We start from the raw sequence: 25,202 nt of genomic DNA, 5'->3' as shown, positions 1-25,202 counted from the left end.
GTTTACTTCTAAAGGCTGAGACATTAGCCCGTGCAGGTGGAACGTAGGACATGTCCTCTTCCATTTTCTGGACCCTCTGAGACAGTTCCTCCACAGCTGAGACCCAGGAATGCTGAGATGCAGGGAGATTTCCCTCATATTGCCGGAGCTTGCCAACCACTCCATCCACTGTCAGAGTGTGGGTGTCTGTCCACCAAGACACTATTGCCAGTGCTTTCGAGTGTACTTCTGGTGCACTCTTCAGGAACTTTGGCCACATCAGGTGTGTGAAAGGGGCCTGATCTGGGTCCATGGGTGACTGCTCATCATTCAGATCACCACAGATCATCTCAAACACAGCCAGTTCCCTAAGATTCTGGATGCCTTTCTCAATGCCGGTCCATTTGCTTAGCTGACATAGGATATCATCCTTGTAGGGGTGCCTCTCCCTTACACTGAGCAGGAGTCACTTCCAAAGGCTGAGGGTTTGAGTCTGTTTCCCTATTTCCCTATCAATGCCAGCATCCTTGGCCAAAGATCCCAGCTGCTTGGCCTCTCTCCCCTCCATCTCAAAAGCACTGGCTCCATTGTCCCAGCATCGGAGCAGCCAGGTGCAAATCTGCTCGCCTCCCAGGTGGCCGAAATCTCTCCACATATCTCACAACTCAGTTGGGGATAGAGATCAGACGATCACTTCTGGCCCTTCCTCCTGTTCCTGTGCTGGGCCTGGCTCATCCCCATCCCCCACTTTGCGAGCTGACTTTCTAGTATATTTTGTTTTCTGTATTGGGGCGACTGACACCGGCACTGGCTGGCTTTCTGGCTCAGTCGCTGTGCTGGTGGAGGCGACTGAGACTGGTTCTGCCTGTTCCCCCGGCCCGGATACTGTACCAGTAACTTCACTCTCAGATTCTGCAGCCTTTTCTCCCCCTTGAGGGCAGTGGGTGGTATTAAAGAAGACATGGTAGGCATGGGCAAGTCCCCAACACATTGCAGCGATTTGTGTCTCCTGGTTTTTGCCAGCTTGGTAACACACCCTTTCTAAGCACTCCATCAGCTTATCAGGGCTCTGCATTTGTTCAGGAGTGAAATTCCAAAGCATTGGAGGTGCCCACCAACTCAGGCCTTTGCCCATCTTTTCCCACACCCCTTGCCACTCACTATTATCTGACCTCGGGGCAGGTTTCCGGGCACTGCTATTGTTAGAGAAGTGCCACATGGCCAAAACCAACATCAGGCAGACATTCAGAAAGCGTTGTGCCTCAATCACACTGGCCTGCAGGCTCCAAGGATAATTGAAACTCTCCAAAACCGAGAGGATCTCTTCCCCTGGCTCACCCATAGAGGGGGTGAGATCCCTAACAAAAGCCCAGGCAGCAAACAGGTACCGGCTCGCCCCCACAAATAGCGATACAAAGGCATTATAAGCAGTCAATAGCCAGTACATCAACATAAGACCCTTTATACATTTTCCACTGATAACAAACGCCACCACTGGGATCATACACTAGATATAAGGAATAATCCAGCCCCACCATGCAAGCAAGTGGGCCAGCATTGCAAACATTTTCTTATCAAACAAATACAAACAGAAAAAAAATTACACCCAACAGATTGCTCTAACACACTCTGGCCAGAGTCTGCCCCTTTTTGATTCTTATTTCAACCCCTTTGTGCCCCACATTTGTGTGCCAAAAAGGCTGCGGAGGTTTAAGACCTGCTGGGACCGGAGACCACGTTGCTGTTGCCCTTCCCCCACCCTCACCCGGTCAGGCTGGAACAGAGGCACAAACCCCGGGTTAAAATAAGGAGAAATTTAATACAACAGTGTAATAAGCAATCTGAACAACAACAGTAGTAATGATAACAGCAATAAACAGTAATAACAGTAAACAAGACAGAAGATATACAGAGAAATACCGCAAATGGTTACAGACAGCTCGCTCGCGTGCTCTCCTCCACCAAAGCCACAAAGGAAAAAGTTCCCATGCTCCCGCGCCCGGACCTGACATCAGTATGGTATGAATAACCTGGCTGGAGATCCCTTCCCCCTTCTCTGCTGGGGAAACTTAACCCTATCCTAGCTGAACCAGGACAATTATGTACATTGACTGGAGTTATAAACTGTTTGCTATGTTTTTTGAACAATCCATCTGAATATTCCCACTGGAGAATCTGTTGTGTTTCAAAGGAACATTGGGAATCTTCTCAGACACAGTGACCAACAGACTTCCCTGGGTAATTCCCTGCACTGCTGTAGATATAAGTGGGCCATCAGACCAACTATTTTCACTTGTTCTGCTAAACCCAAGAATACACTGAAAGCTGGACTTGGGAGTTTACACAAATACAGCTCCCTTAAGAACTACTGCTGGTATGGTACTGTACTCAAACTTTTTTCTTTTTTGAAGTGGCCCCTTCATTTCCTCTCCATTACTGTCATCTAGATAATGAATCAATTACAAGATGATTGCAGAATTCCTATCACATAGAGTACCAGATATTTATGTCAAAATGCTATGATGAAAACTATGTGCAAGAATCTCAGGTGGCATCAAGGAAACTATCATAGTCCCAGCAGAGCTATGAGACCTTGAGGTATTATCACTCGAGCTAATATGTATGTTTTGATGCACTGCCTAATCCACTGAAATAGCACCAAGTGGAAATAGCATTTCCTTTACACTGATCCCCAAATGTACAAAATTCTGGCTGACTTACTAAATCCCATAGTTCTATCAAAAAAGAAAAAAAAAAAAGGAAAAAATAAAAGCTCACAAAACATGTCTAGTAAATGGAATATACTTTCATCTTGGGTGAGAATGAGGTTTGGAAAAAAAATGCAAGGAGATTAGTAGCATGGTGGTCTGTGGAATATGGGAACCATTTTTGGTATAAATATGGATGAGGGCAGCCCCTCATTTTCCATGTGGACTACAGTAAAAGGAGATTGTACATTATACTTTTCTTATTTGTTTTTCCTTTTTTACTTTCTTACTATAGCAAGTGAAACAAAACTTGCATTCCCTGAGGCTCATAGATCCTAGATTAGAATCTCTCACTAATACGAAGTCATTGAATTGAGTGAACGTCTCAAAATCCTAACATGATTTGACAAAAAAAAAAAAAACAAACAAAAAAAAAAAACCAAAAAAAAAAACCACCACAAAACTGTGATTGGCTGATGATCTGTTCAGCTGGAAAGAAGGCACATCTGCTCAGAAGACAAGGTAAGACTAGTAGACTTTGGCACAACAAATAATCTAACGTAAATTCCCAAAATTACTCCAAAGCTCTTGTATGTAGGCTCCATGGGCCATTTTTGTTGTGTCCTCCTATTGAATATAAAGCTATCCCATAACATTTTAATGCTGCTGTGTGCCTTCCAAACAGACAGATCAGAGAAGACTTTCAAGTCCTTATTTTTTCACTGAGTGTCAGAGACAGGGAGGGATCTCTCAAAAAAACAGAAAGAAGCTTTGAAATGAGCACGAAATACTCAGTGTCCAAGACACATACTTCTAAAAAATTTGCTCTCAAAAATGAGAAAAAAGAAAGTTTGTAAGAAAATGTCAAAAATCCAAAGACATCTAAAGAACTGCATTTCAATTCTGCTCTCAATAAGTTAAATGAAGCAAAATTCTCCATGTACCTAAAAAGGGAAAAAAGATTTTGTCCACTATTCTAATCTTGAGTTTAGCATTTTGCTTCTCCTGTTCTTTGGACTTTGAGAACTCACAAACCATCTAATTATTTGAATGCTCATTACTGTTGTGCCAGTGAGAATGGACATCTGCCCAAAAAACAGTGGCCCTGTCTAACAATCCTCTAAACTGGAATACCTTCTGATTATAGTGGGGGGGGGGGAGGGGCTGGAGGGGAAAAGAAAATTTGCTTCTGTAACAAAATATGGCATTGTAAAGTCTAAATATTTTGTTCAGATGAATTATTCTTTCTTGTTCCTTTTGAAGGAATACATGCCAACTTTCAGAGTTATGCAACTACATCTCACCATTTACCACATCATTATATTCCAGAAAAATGGGGATGAAGACGATGAGAATGATGACAACAAAGGCATCTTTCTGTATTTGAAAAGTGCCTCTCAGAATTTACAATGTTTCTTTAACTACATGAGCTAGGCCCTGCTATTGCAAAGAGGTAGGTATGAAAAAACTATAAAAATTCCTCTCATTAAGCTTTAAGGACTCAATTCCTCCCTCTTTAAAATTGATTAGAATTTGGGAAAAATGAGATAAAATAATTCTATTGTTAAGGTAAAACTGAAAATCAATTTAATAGCTGGTTCTTTTTCTGGCTCATGCAACACTGACTGTCTGCTTTCACAATATCTCCACAAACAATAGGCAGGGATATTCTGGTGGCTGCAAAAGCTTACTGACAAATGGAGATGTTCTGCAATGGTTAGCCTGCTCCAGTATCTGTGTTAGGAGTGGTTTGTTTAAAAAAAATCCTCAGTTTAGTAAATCTTTGTTTAACCACTGATAGAGAAAATAACCATCTGGCCACTTTGTAACATTAGCAAATGCTGAAATTGATAGCTAGGGTCCACTTCGACACCTTTAATATAGCTGCTGTTGTGCCAAATAATTAGTAACTATGTACTGGATGAGTGATTCATGGCACTGATACTGTATTTCTTCTCTTTCCATGTAGTTACCTGAGAGAGTGGTGTTCTTGTGAAAGGCAATGCCCACCTCCTGAGATGAGGGCATCCCAAGAGCACAGACCTCTGAAAACCATGTTAGGAGCAACCTAGATCTAGAAAAAAGGAAATGCTGACTACAACAGACCATCTGAACTTTGTAGTTTATGTGCCAGAGGCATGGCTTGGTGTTACCCCAAGTGCCCCTCTAAGAGTAAATCCTATAACTACCAGGCTATAGAACTGAACATCTTTCTATTCCATTGAAGGTGGGCCAACATGCTCCCAGAAATCCAGCTTTCCTAGCGAAAAAGTGATAAACAAGGGGGAACCCCTCCAGGAGCAGAAACGAGGTAAAATACAAAGCTAGTCAGAAAGCAGGTACCTCTGTGCCACAGCAAAGTTACAAAGCTGCTGCAATAACATGCACACGTACTAGATGAGGTGCTTCAGACATGGGTTTGGGCAGATGTTATGGGACAAAATGCCCAAGTAAAAGAAAATGCTGCAGAATCCATTTTCACTACTCACATGGTATCAGACTTTCTTGGCAAAAAATACTATACCAGGAATTGTTTTATAAGAATCAACACAAACCCCCCTTTTGTTTTCTCCTATTCTAGATTGCTTTCATGTTCTATGGGTCTCATTTTTTTCAGAAAAACAGAAAATGTAGTAGCCACAATGGACTGTAATTCAGAAAAATTGGTATTTTTTTCATTTGACTTTGGATAAACTACACAATAGCTCCACTAACTATAGATTCCAGAACAGATTATTCTCAATCTTAGTTCTGCCTCCCTTCCTTTGCCCCTCCAATGTTGACATCCTATCTTTGGCATCGCTACAGCTCATTTCCAATGTCTGATCTGTAACTCAGACATCACATGTTCAACAAACAAAAGTAAGTCATCAAGTTGCCCTACAACTTATTCTATGTTTCCATGATATAATATTTGGAGCAGAAATCATTGTCTGTTTTTTCTTCCTCTTCATGACGAATTTCTCCTTCACCAAGGAGAGAAACTCCCTGCAGCACACACATGGTTCACAAATGTAATATCTGACTCTGTAAGATAGAGTTTAGATCAAACTATGTGCAATAGATCAGTACCTCCTTGCTGTATGCTTTAAGTTGATACAATTTCTTTGTGTAAAGCATGTAAAATAAAACTTTAGACATACTTTTACATTTTTAGCTACACCAACTTAAAATTTACTGCTATAAAATAGACCTGTAAAGGTTTTTCTCAGTCATGTTCCCATAGATAATAATTGCAAAATATTTTCCCAATCTTACAAGATGGGTTTCCGCTTTTGACAGTTGTATGAAGCCATAGCCTGTTTGTTATTTAATAAACACATACAGAAATAAACTCAGTAAAATCACAAGAGTTTGTAAAACTTAATTTTGTATTCTGGCACTAAACAGAAACAATCCAGATTCTTCTTTCAGATCTACAATTTATTCCACCAAAAGTCAACAGCACAGCAATTAAAGGAAACTGCTAAATTTATATGTTAATAGTTTGAATTTGGTTTCTTAAGAAAATTATGCTTATGCCTATGTGTCAGTCTAACCTTTTTAAATTTTGAATCTACTGATCGAGCTAAATTTAATCTTGTAATTTGTTTTCTCAGAAAATAAATTATCAAAAATATATAATTCCTGCAAATGCTGTACACACCTGCAGGTGTGCACAAGGAACGATAGGTGTCTTAGTGTCAGTACTGAGGGACGTGGGGGGATAGCTTCAGGCCCTAATCACTTTTCTTGGTGAAATCTGTACATGTAGTCCAGTCAGAGCATGTTGTTTTGTGCCAAGCGGAAAGATCTAACAAAGAGGGTATAGCCTATGGAAGGCAATGGTGGCCATGAGTGCTACAAACATGGGGAAGAACTAGACAGGAGAGGGGAAAGAAAGGGTGGCACGTTGTTGGGAAAAGCGGGGGAGTCTGAGACTGCAGTGGATGGGAAAAAGGGGGCAGATGCAGGAATTGTGAATAGCATATATTGTATATATTGGCTATACCATTACGGCATAAGAGACAAGCGCAAAGCACACGTCAGCTGGGCAGGGGGAGATCACTGTAAATTCTTTAGTTCTGTTGCTTGGTGAATGAATTGCCATACAGACATTGACAAATTTCTTGTTTCTCACTAATGGATACACAAGAGTAAACAGGCTACTTCTCATCTGTGACACTGGCCCAAATGTTTAGAATAAATCATACAAATAGGTACATGTGAATAGTTTCTTGCTCCTGTGTAGAAATCTCGTGACTATAGGAGTCCAATCAGGTTTTTTGGCACAATGGGTCCATTGGTAAGATCAGCTCTGAATTTTCAGTCACACCACTTCTAAATTTCATGAATGTTTGGATTTAAGACACTGCGGAAATAGCATAGAAAGGCATAGTTATAATATGGTTAGAAGTTAAATGGGTGCAAAGATGGCATTCTGATCTACCCTCCCCTTATGCAATCCTCTCTTTGGATTGCACAGGTTAGAAATTCTATCACCTATGCAGAAAATAAGCTATTCTCACTTAATTCTTAAATGTTTCATTCATTTCAATTGTGGAAATTTAACTTAATTTTCTGTTATGTAGAGGTTCTAGTCTCCATATTTCACTTTGCACTGGCCAGGTCTGAGATGCATGTTTCATAAATAGAAACTCTGCAGTGCATAATAAATGGAAGTCAGGGTCGGAGAACCATTTACAGTAAGACTGTGGTTAAACACAAGAGTGAATGCTGTTCTGTCATTCAAGACCAGATCAAAAATGCTGCGGCTAGAGCCAAAGACTGACCTGATAAAATTTGGATCAAATGGGTTATTATTTCTTCTGTAATGGCAACTGCAAGCTGGCTTTAATAGTCCCAATTCTTTCTGCTCTGCTGGCACCCATGACTAGTCCTCTTGCAGCTGGCCCACTGGTATCTCACCAACCCTGCTCTGCTCCCTGATACATCTGTTTCCAGATCATCACTTCAGTATGTCACCTTCCCTTTATAAGCAGGCTTGGGCTTGTCTTCTTTTTCTTCCCTTTTTCTTAGATGCTTGTTGAACTCAGATCCCTCCTAACCTGAAGCTACTTTATCTGAGCCTAGGTCAGCCTCTCCTCTCAACTCCTACTCCTGGGACTGCAGGTCCTTGTCTGAGGTCTTTGCTATCTTTAGTAGCACAGTGGGCTTTATTCTCGTGTTTATTTACTTCTTTAAATCCCTTTTCCACTGAGAGAAGTGGTGTAGATTTTGTGGTATAAATTAAAATCAGATCCCCATCTGTAAGACCAACCTCTGATTTTAAGTAGTAGAAACACAGGCATGCTCTTATAAATCTACTCAGTGCATAATAATTCATATTATAATATTGGTTTAAGAATGTTTTCAGCTAACACAAATAAGAAGTTGTTCAATTATCACAAATCTTAAGTTCTAGGCAAATATTTACTCTTGCTACATTTATTCCAGGCAAATATTTACTGTTGCTACTTTCTTTCTCTTCAGACTTCAATGACTCAGAATATTTTTGCCAAACACACGAATGAAGCAAACTCTTTTCCTTATTCTAACTTCCCCAATCTAAATAGGAAAACTATTTTGTAGCTGGGTGAACAACACACAAGAGCACTCTGTATTGAAATACACAGTGAAGCTTCTATTGTAAGAAAGGCCTAAATATGGCTTGCAGAATAATCACTGAAAGGAAATACATTATCTGATAACTCAAGAATTCTGGCATGAAAATTATACATTGTAAATTTATTCCCATATGCTGTGAAGTTGTATCATGCTCCATTGAATTAATTTCTGTGAGGTTTGTTTTATTGTTTTGTGAGTCTGAAAATAATTCCCCTCTTTTTTTTTTTTTGCAATGACAGTTACCTTTACTGGGTTTTTGTACAATTTACATATTTAACTGTAAAATACACATATAGATCCTTAAGAACATTGAGACTATTTGACACATACTGAGAACACTTCTGAACATGCTGTAAAACAGAACAAGCATTTTATCTCCGGTTAATATCAATTAAGATTACTTCTTGTGCAATTATCTTTGGCTTAATACATTTCTACTCAATTATTTTAACTGCATTTAAAATGTTGAAGCCCTGATCTTGCAACTGGTTCTGCAGTGATGGTCTCCTTTACTACCATGGCAAAGTTCATAGTAGGATCATGTCATTAAACAGTAAGCATAAAACACTGCTGCCAGGCTTAATTTATATTAATATTAAGCACCGGTGTTTGAGATATTATTGTTTTAAAACTGATTAGTTGTATGTGGGCAAAAAGACATGTAGGCAGTTCAGGACTGTTGGCTGAGAGACAGCTGTCCAGTTCATCCTCTGAGCACTAAACTAAAACTCTTATCTACTAGATAGAGGGGCTGAAGTTCAAGGACACCTGCCGAAATATTACAGGAGGTCTGTATGGGGACAACTTGTTGCCACCTAATTGCCTGTTCCTGTGTCAAAACCGAGGCGCAATTTTTGCTGAGTTGTCACGCAAGTAGATGATGACAGGATTAGAAAACAAATTCTTGCCTACTGCCCAAACCACACTACTTTCAGAAACCTACTTCCAATATGTATTATTGGTATACTCTTTTGAAAGACAGCTATTGATTAACTGAACAGATAAGAAGATTAACAACAGTGAAGCAGAATGAATTTGAGGGAGGTAATGCCATTTGTCAAGAAGATACTTAGTTTATGTATCAGCCACACCTCTGACAACATTAATGAAGCTAGGAATCATTCTCCAGTTGATACTGCAGGCAAGTATTACAATCTATAACAGCTCTCTGGCAGAGTGGATGTGAAAAGTTAAGGTCACAGAAAATAGATATAATTGACCTGGGTTTTTAGTTCACAGAGTGAAAAGTTCATATACACATTTTGATAAAGACCCTGAAGGCCTTTATATAAGCCAGATAGTAGATAAGTGATCCGAACTGCAGATATCCAGTGTGACACATGACACGAGGTAATTACAGAAGTACTAAATGTCAAACTGTTCTATACTATTCTTTTAGATAGTGATTGTTGTTGTAAATAAACCAATTTTTCAATACTAAAGGTCAGTGGGTCATAAAATTTCATAACAGTGATTTCTGTCAGCCAAAAGAGAAGATAACAAAATCTCTCTTTTTTGAGCTAAGCAGAAATGAGCATCAAAAGGTGAAAGGACCTGCAAATTATTCAAGCACAGGAAAAGTCCTTGCTCCATTGCCCTACCATTGTTGCAACTCCTCTTTACAAGGGAGGAGGTTTATATCAGCAGGTCTTTAAACTGAGAATACCACTTCACATTGAAAATTAATTATGTAAATGTGTGGGTTTACAGCAGTACTACTGACAACAGATCTGCATTGATCCCTTCCACTTACACTTCTATGCATAGGCATTTTAGTTCATCAACTGGCCTTGCAGCATGGGCTGCTACTATAAAAAAATAGTGATCAGAACAATATTTAAGTCCAAAACAATTAATTAACCATAGTGCAATCTTAATTTTAACTCTACTTGCACCTAAACAAGTAAGATACCTCTATATTTTATGCAGTATTTCATATTCAGATATCAAACTACTAAGCAAGTCTGTAAGGGTATCAGTTAATTTTTTTAAGTGCAGCACTGAAAATATAGTGTGGACATCTATTTAGTTTTCCTTTTGTTTGCATGCTGTAGAAACAAATTTCTCACTGAACGGTACAGCTCTTGCCTTTAACATTTTATACTATGCATGTTACCTGACTGCTTGTTTAAACAATTTTCAAAAGCACATTGGCTAAAATGTTGATTTGATTTACAAATCTTGCAAATTTATAAGATGCCTTTAAAAACAGAAATCTATTTCTGAGTACACTGTATAAGCTGAAAAAATTTACTAGAACAGATTAGTTATTTTTAGATCTACATCTTTAAACGTATTTTTCAGTATTCTTTTTCAGAATGTTTTTCCATTTAAATAATTTTCATTAGCTTCTTTATGTTGACCTCTTTTCTCCTGTTTTGCTTCAATGAAGGCAATAAATTAGGCAAGCAATAAATTAAGCTTCACTAATATTTGAAAATCACCTTTGAATAGCCATTTGCAAGGCTCATTGAGTTTTGTGTTTGTGAGCATTTATTTTAAAATGCTTTTTTTTGCTATACTTGAATTCTAGTTAATCCAGTGAGACTTGTATCTTGCTTTCTTCAATGTAACATTAAAAAAACCCTGCAATGCTGGTGTGTCAAACTTCCTTTTAAGAAAGATTTGATTGCAAACACAAACAAAAAGCTTTTCTTCTTTTGTACTCCTTTATGATCTTCAAACAGGTTGCGATGAAAAGGACTAATATTTTTTTAATTTTAAGCCATACTCACCTTTGCAGTTAGGAAAGACAAAAAATGAAAATTTCATGTTATAATAATTAATTCTTGATTGCAATGCTACATTATAGTTTATGTTCTAATTACGCAGATATGCATAGGGAAAATAACTTTGAAGAAAAAAAAGCATTTGTTTAAACACTTCCATAATCACGTTTGAAACTGTTGAGTGGTGGGGTCATATATAAAGCAAAATGTACACAGATATTAATACTGAACTACCAACTACTCTGCTACTCTTAGAAGAGACAGAGTAAAATATTTGGTCTACAAGTACAGCTAGTTTCAGAAATCTACCTTACTAAAAAATGCAAACAAAATATGTCCATTTGACAGTATGAGACAAATGGCAAGTTGGGGCGAGGGGTGTGGGGAGAAACAGAGAGAAAGACAGGCAAAAGATCAAGCCAAAACTGAGTATTTTTTACAACAAAAAATGATGATTTAAGCAATCCAACTACCAAACCCAAAAGAAACTTTCCCTGCCAAACAGAATTAACTTGAGATGCTCAGTTAATTCACCAGTTACTCAGGACATGAGCTTCTCTTTTTAAGCATTCATGCCTCTGGCAGTGATACCGATCTGAATATGTGGCCGAATGGGATTCGGTCTTTCTGAATCTGCTGACGAAGAATCCAAGGTAATCCTGCCTTTTGTCCAGGTTGCCAGACTGCTGTCTGTAAGACAGACAGCCAAGTGACAGTGTTTGGCTACCACAGTGGTTAAGTGCTGTCCAAGAACATACGCATAAAAGAAAAATTTGATGGGCTGAATCTCTGTCCATTGACTATGTAGGGGACCCAAACTGACAACAGTACTAATGCAAGCATTTCAAGGGCCGAAAGCTCAGTCCAGCTTCATTCTACCTGTTATGCAAGCAGAGTAAGACAAGCTGTCAATAAGATAACTGCAGTTGCCTTTGACTAGTATTTTTAAAAGTTTTGGTCTCAATCCTGTCCTATAACAGAAAGACAATAGATTTATTAACTACACGCACCATCCTTATAACTTTGAGTATTCATAGTAACGATAAACTGAGTTTCAGGATCTGCAAGAGATCACATAGGCACATAGATAACAGATATCATCCAACACTTCTTAAGGAAGACTTTCCTCTTGCTAATAATTGCCACTGGATGAAAACTGTTAGGTGTCACTTTATGATCAGCTTCATCTGCCTCAAAAAGCAGAAAATTACACTATATTTATTTTATATGCTAGATACTGACACTGATGTAGACAATTTCATTCACCAACCCCACTTTCATGTCTTGAAGAATATATACAATTGCTCTAATTTCTGGTCAGCATAAGCTAATAGTCTTTCTTAATTTCTGTAAAATAATGCACTGGTGGAATTTGTACTTTTCATGCTTTATAATTTTCTTTACATGTAAAATGGATTTTTATTCAACTCTTAATTCTTTAGAAACAACCAGTTAGCTTGCAGCACCTTCGCAACGTGTAGCTGAAATATGGAGAGAAATGTAAATTGGTTCTCCATAGAAATGACCATCTATTTTTTTAGTTAATACTTGTGATGTACTATTTGGCTTCAGGCTTACTGTTTTACCTGTTCAGCTGTATATTGAGTTTGTTTTCCTAGTGGACAGATTTGGAGGAGACAAGACTGACATAACCAAGATATGTGCATCCTCACTATCTTTAGTCATGAGTTAGCATATCCAGTATATCTTGATCATCTAGCTTTTCTTTTCATGACAATACTTATTAGCTCTACTCCCATCATTAACTGATGGATTTATGGTACTTGTAAAGAAAACTAACGCAAAGCAAGTCTTGTTAATACAAAAAACGTTTACTGAGGGAATCAACCATCCAAAATCTGTTTTAAATTATAAAGTATAATACCAGAAGGAGTAATTAGCTCACTAAAGTATAACATTAGGCAGACTCCCTGTTTTCATTTAATCACTCATTGTTACCTGTCCAGTTCTAATTTTAAAATACCACATGTGAACTCAACCAGTGATTTACAACAGCTACTCAAATATGCTACCAGCAGAAAAATCCATCTAGGTAATTTTTTAGAAGTTTGTAACTTAAAACTGGATCCAGTTATCATTCAGCTCAGAGGAAAAACTACTACTGGGTCGACTGGTTCAATCTCCTAGTGAGCAGAGTGTGTACACTAATATTTTGTTCCAAATTACAGTTCTATTATGATTTGCACAAGAATAGTACCGAACACACTTGATCAGTTTAGGGCCAAAGTTTGCTGGGCATTGTATAAACTGTTATACTACAGAATTCCTTAGCACCTTGTTACATTGTTGTCATAGGTCTATTGTAAAAATATCTTTGAAAATCTATGAACAATTGCCTTCAAAACGACACATGACATAGCCTTCAATGCCTAATATCTTCAAAGAATCCATATGCTACCATGCTGTGTATTCATTAAGAAGATCCAAATTGTATATAGAAAGAACGAGATGTTCACAATATCCAATTACATTTGATATGCTTAAGAAAGATGTTTTACTTTTGCCTAGATTCTACCCCCAAATTAGAAAAAAAAAAGAATCTGAACTAGACAGCCCAGGTACTAAGGAAAAAATATACACCTTTTAACAGCTAAAAGAAACACAAGTATCATATAACCTCTTGGAAGTATTAGAATCAAATTAGTTATACAACAATGTATGTCAGCATCACAAAGCATACCCACTGATGCTGAAACTTATATTACCTAAACATATGCAAATACTAAATTCCCAAGTTGTTAGGGAGTATGAAGTTAGGGAAATTCACAGATTTTAATTTCATGCGTTCTTGCAATGTAAACACTGCCTTTTGAGAAGAAGTGTCCTTACAATCTCAAAAAAGATATCCAAGTGATGTATATGTAAAATTGGAGACAGCAGTACCAGCAGTCCTCAATACAAATATGGTACTATGAGCATATCAATATACAGCAACAAAAACATGGACACTCATGCCTGAAGGGACACTTTGCTGCCCTTTTTAAGGCTTAGGAGGCTATATGGCTTCTTAAGAAGCTCCTGAAGAAGATTTTTATTCCTCCCTTTTCTGAGCTCAGTGCCAGTTCCTCCAGCTGCCACTTGACATTTTACTAGAGAAGGTCTTTGGAAGTTTTGGAAGCTTTCAAAATCAGTTGGATATCAGAAATCCTTAATATGAATTTGAAAATTTGTGCAAAGATGTACCAACTTCTCCAGGAGTATTATTTTCAGATTCACCATCTCCATGGGCTGGCTTTGACAAAGATTTGCAAGTGTCAGATTTCTTTACTGAGCACTCATGATCTAGACATTACTGGGCATGTAACTGAGATGTACTGCTTTGCACTGTGTGCCACTTTTGAAATGTAATGACTTTTATTCAATCAGCCTTGGGAACTGATTCCATAATAGCATAATTTTCTCTTAGAAATATTCCTTTTTCTGTTCTCCTTTACTTACCTTGCACCAATGTCCTGGGTCAGAGTGCAGATTTTAAAATGGTGTTCCTGGGATAAATGGCTGTAAAACCAGTTCCCTACTCTGCTGTCTGCACATTCTCACAGCAAAGACATATCACTTTTAAGTTTGCTACTGAAAGAGGAATCATGATGATTCTAGAGAAAAAAAAAAAAGCCATTTTACTGAAGAGTTTTATTTTTAAATCTTTACCAGCAATGGCACACATTTACAAACTGCATCTATTTTACTATTCTTGCTGCAAATACATGCAGTGGAATTATAATTAACAAACCTATTTCTAAAAGAGGCAGTAATATTGTAAGCAAGTGTTACAAAGTACAGATGCTCATCTCTGTGATCAATTAGGTAGGGGACCAGCCCATTTTTCACTTGCATGGGGTCCATGCTAATGTAAAAACAAAAGAAAATATACAATTATAAAAAGTAAAAATTTTTCTGCTTTGAATCATTCCACCCTCTCTGGATCACCTTTAAGTATTTGTAGTTTAATCCTCTGATTTCCAAGAACAGTACTCCATAAAGTAATGAAAACTAAAGAAGAAATTAGGTACTTCTAGGAAACATGAAATGATTCTTCATTAAACCTACAAATACTTAAAGTTAAGAAAATTAGGTTTTAAGAAAAGAGAGCTCCTTGGTGCAGAAGCACCCTCTAATGGCTCATTACTGACTGATCTGAATAACAACGGAAAAGCAATTTAATAGCTCCCCTAAAAAAGACAGAAAACCGCTAATATACAAGAGAAATAGAAACATGAATACACATATGCACACATACCCATATTCACATTTCACACACATTATCTGTTGCATATCCTTAATACACAAAAAAAGCAACATAAAACTGTTAAACTTTATAAATTAGAGCCTGTATTTCCTTTTAAAGCAATATTCTTAATTTAGTAGACGAAATAGCTTTTTATGCTTTCACAGGTTCTTCAAAATTTTAAGATAAACAGAAACTGACTTTCCAATCTTATCTCAATTAACTTTTGCAAAAGAAAACTAGTCCAAAAAGGCTTTAAGAAAAATGCTATACTAAGTCCAAATCGTACAATAATTTAGGCTGGAAGGAGCTTGGAAGTCATTGGGTTCAACCTCCTGCTCTGAAGTTAGATCCCAATAGCGGAATACTAACTTTAAAAAAAAAAAAAAAAAAAAAAAAAAAAGAGAGAGTAGTATTTTCTTTTGGTGCTAAAGCTGTACTAGAGATAGTGGAAATGTAAACCATTTCTGCTATCTAAAAATATGCCTTATTATCTTTTTTTTTTTCTCTTCTATTCTATGGTTTTGCAGATTTTTTTTTTCCGAAAAAACCCAACATTTGCGCATATAACTGCATTATTTTACCTCCACACTAGAATCTGTATTTAGCATATAGTCCTTTATTATTAACTGTTAAGTATAATATCTCAGTGTTCATTCAAAGCCAGTGGCAGATACAGCAGTTAATAACATGAAAGTAATCAGGCTAACTGACCAACTTGCTTCTCAACATCACTTTTCAAATCTCTTTGGGCTAAATTTTCAGCCAGTGTGTTGGGAATTAGCCATAGAAATCCCATTAACGTTAATGAATGTTTCATGGTTAACTCCCCATGCTCTGTGCTGAAGATTTACCCCTATATCTCTAAAATAAATATGTACAGATGCCAAAATTCTTTTTGTAGAGCCTGAAGAAATTAAGGACTCTATTCTCAAATAATTGACTTATGCACACATATCTTTTTTCCCCCATGGATCATCTTCTACATATCAGAATGGGTGTAATGTCTGCATTATTCTCATTGAAAAGATTATCCAAAATGCACGTTTACTACATAAAGGCTGAGTTTAATTAATTGTATATTTTACAAAAATAATACATATATTGAGTCAGATTTGTCTCATAGTTAAATACACGATGCGCAGGTTGAACAGTAGTCAGTATCGTTAAGAACAGCATGTATTCATACTTACATTTCTGAAGATGAGACAGTATTTAGGATAGTCATTAGTCTGAAAGAATTTGAAAGCATCCTATACCCCTACAGAAAGCAAAATACAACTAGGGCAATATAAGCCTCTGCAAGGGGTGGCTGAATCACTGTTTAAAGATGGTGGAGGATCAACTATGAAAATGCGAAGCTGGGAAGGGCTTCCAGAATCAAAACCAGAAGCTGCCCTCTGTTTTTGAAAAGGGGAGTGGGGGAGGGCATACTTCCAGCATCTTTTCAACTGCCCCTTGCAAGAATATAGACTTGCTATTTTTACAGTTTTCATTTAGAAGCCTACTTGCCTAGATGACCATGTCATTTCAAGCTCCATGATGGCTTTAAAAAAGTGCCAGAAGAACTTCTTTACAAAAGTTATGCTTTGCTTTGGCAAAGGACTAAAATTAATGTTTATACATTTTTGGCTTCACTGGTATTAAAGTACATGCCTAAGTGCTTTATTTATCTGAGGACTGCAAGTGACCATAAAGACATAAAATGATGTTGACCTTTCACCATACTGAAGCCTCTTTCAGGCTTCTGATGCATTTCAGAGATGTCTCAATCCATTAAGCCAATGAACTGATTCAAACCATATCCACTTGCTAAAATTTGGGAAATAAATCTTCAGTAACACTTTTCATACACGAAGATTTACCTTATCTTTCTTAAAACTACTATTTGTGGATGTCAGACTGGAATAGGTCAGCATCTTCTCTAGAAACAGTTTACTACAGTGTTAGCACTATAAAGTCAAAGAGGACAGTCTACTTCCTCCCTGACTACAGAACTGAAAAATCATTTACATGGAGCCTGTGCAAAATGTTTTATCTGGAAATAATATACCAACTAAATGATGATAGAGGAAACCCCCTGAAATTATGCAGTGAAACCATATTTGAGAAAATTCACTCAGAAAAACCATAATCCTTCAGGTTATACTTGGAGCTGAAGATGGTGCATTTAGATAGAAATTTTAGCTTATGTGCAGACTCTTAAAACAATTTCTAGATCAAAGATTAAATGTATAGTCCTCCTAAGAACATCAAACTATGTGACTATAAACCAATCCTCTTTCAATAGCAACACATTTAGACAGATTCCCTCTTTCCACTGAAAGGTCTTTCAAACAAGTCTTTCATAGCCAAGATAAAAAAGGGAATTTTCCTGGTAGCATTCTTCACAAAAATGCTTTCAGCTAGAACCATGGAATCTGGAATGAGGTAAGGTCAGACTGGTGGGGGTGGGGAGGAGAATCAGTCATGTAAACAGGTTTTATATTGCATTTATTACAAACTCCCCTTATTTTCACTTGCTTCTTTGGAAATTAGCACAACCATGACTGGATTAATTCTCTGTGGGTTCCCCTCTGTACTATTATTGAGCAGTCATGGGAAAACTCAGCCAAATGAGTATGGCTCTAGTGAAGCCATACATCTGGGAGGAAGGGCAATCACCAGAACACAGGGTTTGTCTAAAAAAAGACATTCAAACAGATAGGGCACTTAAGCTGACCTCCTCAAAGTGATGTCCTCATACTTTAATTGAGCTGAATTTTTTATGTTTTATGTCACTCTAAATGAAAAGGAGTAATTTTATAGAGAATGTTGGTTGGTTTTCTGGCTTTACAGACACATTCCTACCTATTCTTCAGGCAGCCTGTCATGTTTCATCCCTCACTGCACTGCTTCACATCTGAGCAGGTCTTGTATCCATACCTGTGCACCCTCCACAGCTCCAAGACTGAACTAGATGAAAACTCTCTCTCTAAAGTGCTGTAAGGCAACCAGGAATGTCTTTTTTCAGTATGATGTGAAACACAGACATTACAGTCTTTCTCACACTTACAGCTCATGAGAAAATAAAAGGCGAAGACTTCAGCATGCCTACTGCCACATCCAGCATTTCCTTCCTAATGGTTCACAATTGGTGCTCCCTTTTCACTGCTGTATCCCCAGAGAGGGACGCCATCCTAGTAAGCTATCTTTTTTTTTTTTTTTTTTTCCCAGTGGTTTTCTCAACACAGTCTTCAACATCTCCTGGGAACCTGCCCCAAGTCAACATATTTCATCATTGAGATACTTTGCAGGGGTTTATTGGTAGTAAGTAAACTGTTGACATCTGTTGTTCTCTGACCTGCTCCCCTATTGATATGCTTGGCACTATCAGCTGGAGGGCTTAAATGTATTTGTCCATACTTGATGCTGTCCACTTGTGCCATCCTATAAAGTATTCTTTCCCATCAAAATTTTTGTTTGCATAGGGTGATGGGGGAAGGGGAGAGAAGACAGGCACCTTTTGTCATCCCAATACCACTTCAAAATGTTGAGCACTCTATTTATGAAACCTCCTGACTGCTGCTGCATTTCACAGTAGCCTCCTCCCTAAAAGCATCGGAAATTTCCACAACAGTCCCAACAGTTGTTTCTCAATATTCAACCAGTTTGCAACTGACTGGCACAAAGCTAGTGCAATGAGCTTTCAGATGTTAATGGCAAAATGCCTATTGGCACTGCCAAGAACTCCCCTCTCTGTGGCAGCTCTGGAGTGCTATCAGAGATGGACAGTGGCCTGCATTATGCTGAATTTTTGCTTTCACCACTGGTCATCCAAGTCGTGCATCATTACACTGCTTCCCCATATATATCAGCAACTAGATGATCTACCCCTAAAGTGGCACTTCACCAAATAAAGCTGTTTCAGATAAATGTCCTGGGGAAGTAACTATTCTATTCATCTACCCACCCCTCCTCCTTCATTAGCAGTATGGCCACAACTTCAAAAGCTTTATGAAATCACGGAGCCAAAACCATCTCTCTACATGACTACACAGGCATGTGCACAATCTTATTTGCATTAATGATTATCATGATCTACACTATATATTCTGTGCTGCCTTACAACAGTTCAAAATAGAATAGCAAAATTAATGGATGTAGGGAGAGGAACCATGTAAATTTTCCAGATTCAGTCTCAATCCTAAAATTTCTGCAAGTATTCCAGGCACTGACATATAAAAGAAATTGATCCACATCATGGAACTGAGCAGCATAACACTGCACTATAGGTCCTACTTCCAGAGCACTCCGTGGTTACATCACAAAAGTAGAGAACTCAAAATATGCTACTCCAGCATACTGAAGTTATAGAGAGGCATTTCAGTTTGATATTGTCAAGTTGCTCCACATGGAGTAAAACTATTTTGTTTTCCCCAAGCTCCCTTCATATCTGACACCTTCCTATCCAGATCCGTAAGGATTAGGAAGAATCTGGGATACTGCAATTCATGTATCAATACCTGTTTTAGGTCTTTTTAGGGCAATTCATTGTCATGAAGTCTCATAGCTGTCCTGGCCTTTGTCCTTTCCAAGGATTTCTTCATGAGATGTGTGATATTTGGTAACCACATTCCTCATCTGTCAGCCTGCTTTCAGGATTGCAAAACACACACCTAAAAAATATTCCATTGCTCGATCACGCTAACACAAGTCATATTAATTAAGAATATGTTTGTATAATTATATGGGAGAGGTGCTTTGTGCAGCAGTTAAAGTAGATGCAACATCTATAATAAGCAACCCTGTGTGTAAGATATTATTACAGAACAGGGTTCTTCATCTGAAAGAAAGAAGTAATTTAAAAATTGATGCCAACACTTTAGTGTTTTCTAGGTCACATAAACTGTTATTAGGACCTGATATATTTAAATAACAAGGCACATGAAATCATATTTTATCTGACTCAATAGGAACAATCATTCTAAAGCTTTTGCTGAATAAAGTCAAATACATTTCTTCCAACAAGTTAATGAAAAATGTCTAATTTACAGACAACAACCAGATCAGGACAGCTATTGCAAAACTTTCATTCTCTTTTGACCACTTTACCTAAAAGAATAAACATTGGTGCAATCAAATTTTCACATCTTAAGGTTACAATGATTACTTTGTTTAGAGCTAACTCTTCTCATAGATCCAATGAACAGAGTGATCCAATGAACCTTATGATAAACATTTGCAGGCTAAAAAAGCTGTTAGCAGGACAATCCAACTGTCCTTGGGTAAGCAAGCTCCGTATTTACTGCTTAAAACATGTAGCAATACATAGAAATAATGTGCGTATGCTCAGCAAAGCCATTTTTATGTCTTCTTTTTAATTTTAATATCAAAGTATTCCAAAGCTCAATTATGCTTCATTAGTGAAACTGTGACTATCCCACTTAATTATTTTAATATCTCAGGATTAGACAAAGAATGCAGAATTTTGGTAAAGCAGACAACGAAGGAAATACATTGACTGTTCCAAGAAAAAAAAAAAAAAAAAAAGCTGTATTTCATGTTTTGAGCCAATCAATGATGAGCCACAGATATTGTATTACAGATGATTGCTTTAATCCTAAGGCATTTTAGGGTGTATTTGAAGTAACACAAGGGAAGCTTGTTTTGATATATTCACAATATAAAGCTGCTAGGAGATGGCTCCTAGATTCATACAGTGTGAGTTAAGTTCTCTCTCCCCTTTGAAACCGAAAAAGGCAAATACTTGCAAGCAGACTTAAAGTCAGAATAACACAAATTATCACACAACTCTTTCCTAAGATATCCCTTTTGCTTCTGCATATCGCAAAAACAGAACTACAGGCACACTCTCATTCATCCTGTGTTATAAATCTGTCATTTGCAACTGCTAACTTCTTTGTACACCCTTCTCACAAGTTTTTCAAAAGTTTTCACCTGCACTGACTTCAGAAATGTAACAGAAATACAGCTTTACACAATGGCACCACCTAGTGTTTAATATACCAGTTTTCAATCCTTACACTGACGTCAACTTTCACTCACAGTTGCTGAAAAACATAACTATTTAAATTAGAGCACATTTCTTTCAAACGAGACTCACCTCATTTTCTGCCAGTTTGCATTTGTGTCTTTCATATCCCGAATTACCTACAACACGACCTCTGTGGGTATATTCTTAACTTAGTTACCTGTTGGTTTTCATTTAAAAGAAATGCTTGGGTCCCAATGGATGACCTGTTTTGTGATCAAAGTCAATAACATTGTCTTTAAAGCAGGATTTAACTGGTTGGTTAAGTGGAAATCAAGCTACATATGTATGTATTTTAAACCATTATCCAAGAAAGTAAATTTCCTGTAAAAATATAAGTCTTGAATAAATGTTTATTTAAAAGATTAAAGGTAGGCATTATCACATTAGAAAAATGCGTCATCTAGTGCCCAAGCTTGTCTTTTATTGTTACAGACAGGCTGGCAGCCTTGCCATTTAGAAGTGTCAAACCACCTTACTAATTTTACAAGTGTACTTAAAGTTGTGAATAACTTTGCAAAACTTCATCTGTCTGGGCTGAAATACAAATAAATCTTCACCAGGTTGACTTTTTTTCTCTGGAGGTGGAGAGTGAGGTAACTTTGCAGCAGAAATGGTTCAGTTGCTTAAAACTCTACTAATTTTTTCTTAAAGACAATTTCATATTTTGCAGGATGGATCTTTATCTTTGAAACACACCCCCTACTATACCTAGGCTGGACCTTAAAAAAAAATCTCTGGTCTTTGGTGGGAAAAACCATCATGTTCACAACTGCTCAGTAAAAAAAATCAGCTTTATCAAATAAGGTTCACAAAATTCCATTCATATGTAGGACGCTCCAGTTCCCCTGTTCTCAATGCTGATTAGGCAGTACCTAACCCTTTCAGCCCTCTTCTGAGGCACCATGCACCATGATCTTCAGTCTCCTGCATTTCAAATAAAAACTTCTGACTGATCCCATACAGGCTTAGTCCAATGCACACTGGATACATGGATTCAGAATAACCTTCCCAATTTGCTTGCTTCAGAAATTGGAGGCAGAAGAAGGACCCCAACCAGAGTTCCCATGCCCAACTATGATACTTTCTCTCCATTACAAGCACAGCTGATCCCAAGTACAGCTCTCACACAGTGTTTTAGGTAACCGGTATGTTTTGAAATGCTTAGTGCTAATGAAAGAAAGCACAGATATGGTCCCTATCTCTAAATCTTAGTTTAATTCTGTGGTGGTTAAAGCATCTGAACCACATCAGGAAGACTTCTTCAAAACCTCACCTTCAACATAGAGCGCAGAAATTCTCTGCCCTTCTTGTAATACTGAAGGACTTACACTGCAGAAATATTCCCATCCCTTTAGTCTCACCTACTTTTCTGATTCTAAATGGTTAATATTCTTCCCTCATCTCATATGCTCCTCCTCACAAACCTAATCCTTGCTTCAGATGCAAGCCTTCTCTCTATAGTACTCTTCCACCTATTAATTTCTTCTTTATCTCCTGCAAGCATTCTTATATTTCAAAAAAACAGTTAGATCTTTTAAATTGCTGGATATACTGAAGTCACATCTGCTCAATATAAATAAAGGCAAAGTCTATAAAGGCTAATTTTATCAAAACATACCCACACTTTTTCTGATATTTACAAAGGGTTCCACTGCATAGTATTTGAAGACCCTGATTTAGTGGTCCCAAATCCCCCTGAGCCACCAATATCATGAAAACATCAGTTTTCTAGAACCTTCTTGTGCAGCCTTATTGCACACATAAACCTTTATAAGACTTTTGCCAAAATTTTTGAGTATTACCCCTTCAAGGCAGCTCCAGGAGTTCAAGTCAGTGCGTTAAGGCAGGCACGACAAAGGGAGAAATCAGAGCTGTGTTTCATATACAGAAGGGCACAACATCATTGCTAATATTACTCTTAAAAGATGATGCTGGGTAACAATGGAGCTCATTACAGGCATCTCCAAAATTCCAGAATAGATTTCTAATAAAAACAGTTCAATTAATTTGGGACCCTGTATCCCAACTTGTTCTTCAGATTGCGAAACCTTCTCAACCTTAAGAATAACATTACTCCGTTCACTACGAGATAGCACAAAACTCATTGTCAGCAACTGTGCTGCAACAGCCAGATCCCCAGCACAGGGGGTCCTGAGAACAGGCCCTCTTTTAAAAAATCCAGACCTGATGATCTTCCTTCAGTTGTGCTGGTAGAACCGTTTACAAGGTCATACAAAGAAAAACGTTTTATTTAAATTTAAAACCAGTTCAATTCTCTGAACCAGCTCATCAGGCAACCCTACAAATAGTTTACCAGCACAATTATGGTAGTGATGCAAGAACAAAACTAGAGCTGTGTCAGCTGGCCGGGCTGCCAAAAATTTGCCTCTTAAAACTGCATTCTCAGGGGAAATATAATGTGAACCACTGATATCTGCAAGGCGTTTTCAGCTGGAGACACTTGGACATGACAAATCCATGAGGAGAGGATAGCTCAGAAGGTGATACTCCTCCTGTTTCTCCCCAGTAGAGCTGTTGAAGTTGAGTGGGCAGTGTTGCCAAGCAAGTCTATCTTCTACTGACTATCCAAAAGATTTGACTGGGCAGAGATGGTTTACACCAAGACATCTGTACTCGTTCATTTTTCCCATTGTTCAACCCCCTGGACTGCAGTACCGCAGGCGTTGCATAAGAGCTTCTGAACAACCACAAGCTACAGTCTGGCATTTTAAGAGAAACCAAAACCAGTCACAGTTTACATTAATATGCCAGACTATAATCTAGGATGATTCAACTTGTTTTTATAGCAGCAGAGGCTGGAACTAGAGGCATCTCACAGTGAGCTGTTGCTCACAAACTGAGCTATCCTTGCATGCCTTATTCTCGTCTCCTGCCCATTCTCTGTTCCCCACATGGCAGGAAGAGGAAACAGCCTTCTGTATGCTAGCTCCTCTGGGAGGCCAAGACAGCAGCACACCACATCAGCAAGCCCCAAATATCTTGCACTGCGTTATAGGCAGGTAAACAGAACTTTCTTCTCTTCTTTTTTTCTTTCTGAAGAAAAGTAAGCCGGAGACAGAGTAAAGAAGGTTATCAGTTCAACTGCTGAAGACAAAGGAGTAAACAAACTGAAGACTGTGACAAATGTTTTTGTCCTTCCTAAATAAAATGGGATTATAAGTAACCTGAAAATTTAAATTCACTGCACTGACTGGTCACAGCCTAGAAAAATGAGGTAGGCTGTGTCAGATGAGAATCAAAAGGCAAATTTAGGCACAAATAAGTACAAGACCACAAGATAAATCCATCTCGACGGACTGAAAGGCCATAAAGGTGACAAATTTCTAATAAAGGTGATAGCGATGACAGAGGTGATGATGAAGCAAAAGAAAAACGGCATTTTGACAAGCAGACACACTAAAAGCTGTCAAGATGACTCATACAGTGAAACCTGGAAGCATGGCAGGGACTATACTGAAATTCCCACTAGGATGAAGACTTTTCACATGAGACTGCCACTGTTCAATTCATAAAGTAAATATGAAACAGCAGAACAAACAAATACATATTCCTGATCAAATTATCATAACTGGAGAGAACTGTCATTGATTGCATGCCAAATGTGCCTTTGTGTGCATGTGTCAGAGCTATGACTCCTGTTCAACACAAACAATCTAATTAGATCTGAAGAAGTTTAGAAGTATTTGAGAACTGTAAGTCCTTGGTCCTTTATAAGCAGAAAAATCCCAATTGCAAAACCCCCGATTTCTGTGCAGGTATAAGAATCTTGTAAATAAATCACTTTAAAAATATCTTTGCTGCTGAAGAGTGTATCTAGAAGGTGAACTGAACAACTCTGGACAGCTAAGTATTGCAGTACTCGGCATTAAATTGCT

At 37.8% G+C, this 25,202-nt stretch overlaps 1 protein-coding gene across 1 annotated transcript in view; it reads right to left on the bottom strand.

Annotated features, from left to right (window-relative positions):
- WDPCP (WD repeat containing planar cell polarity effector) overlaps window positions 1-25,202 on the bottom strand; it is a 164,160-nt gene that overhangs the window by 110,882 nt on the left and 28,076 nt on the right.

Source organism: Athene noctua, chromosome 1, assembly GCF_965140245.1.
Source record: "Athene noctua chromosome 1, bAthNoc1.hap1.1, whole genome shotgun sequence".
Lineage (NCBI taxonomy): Eukaryota > Metazoa > Chordata > Aves > Strigiformes > Strigidae > Athene > Athene noctua.
Note: the sequence above shows the minus strand (reverse complement) of the source record. Positions and strands in the feature narration are given on the sequence as shown.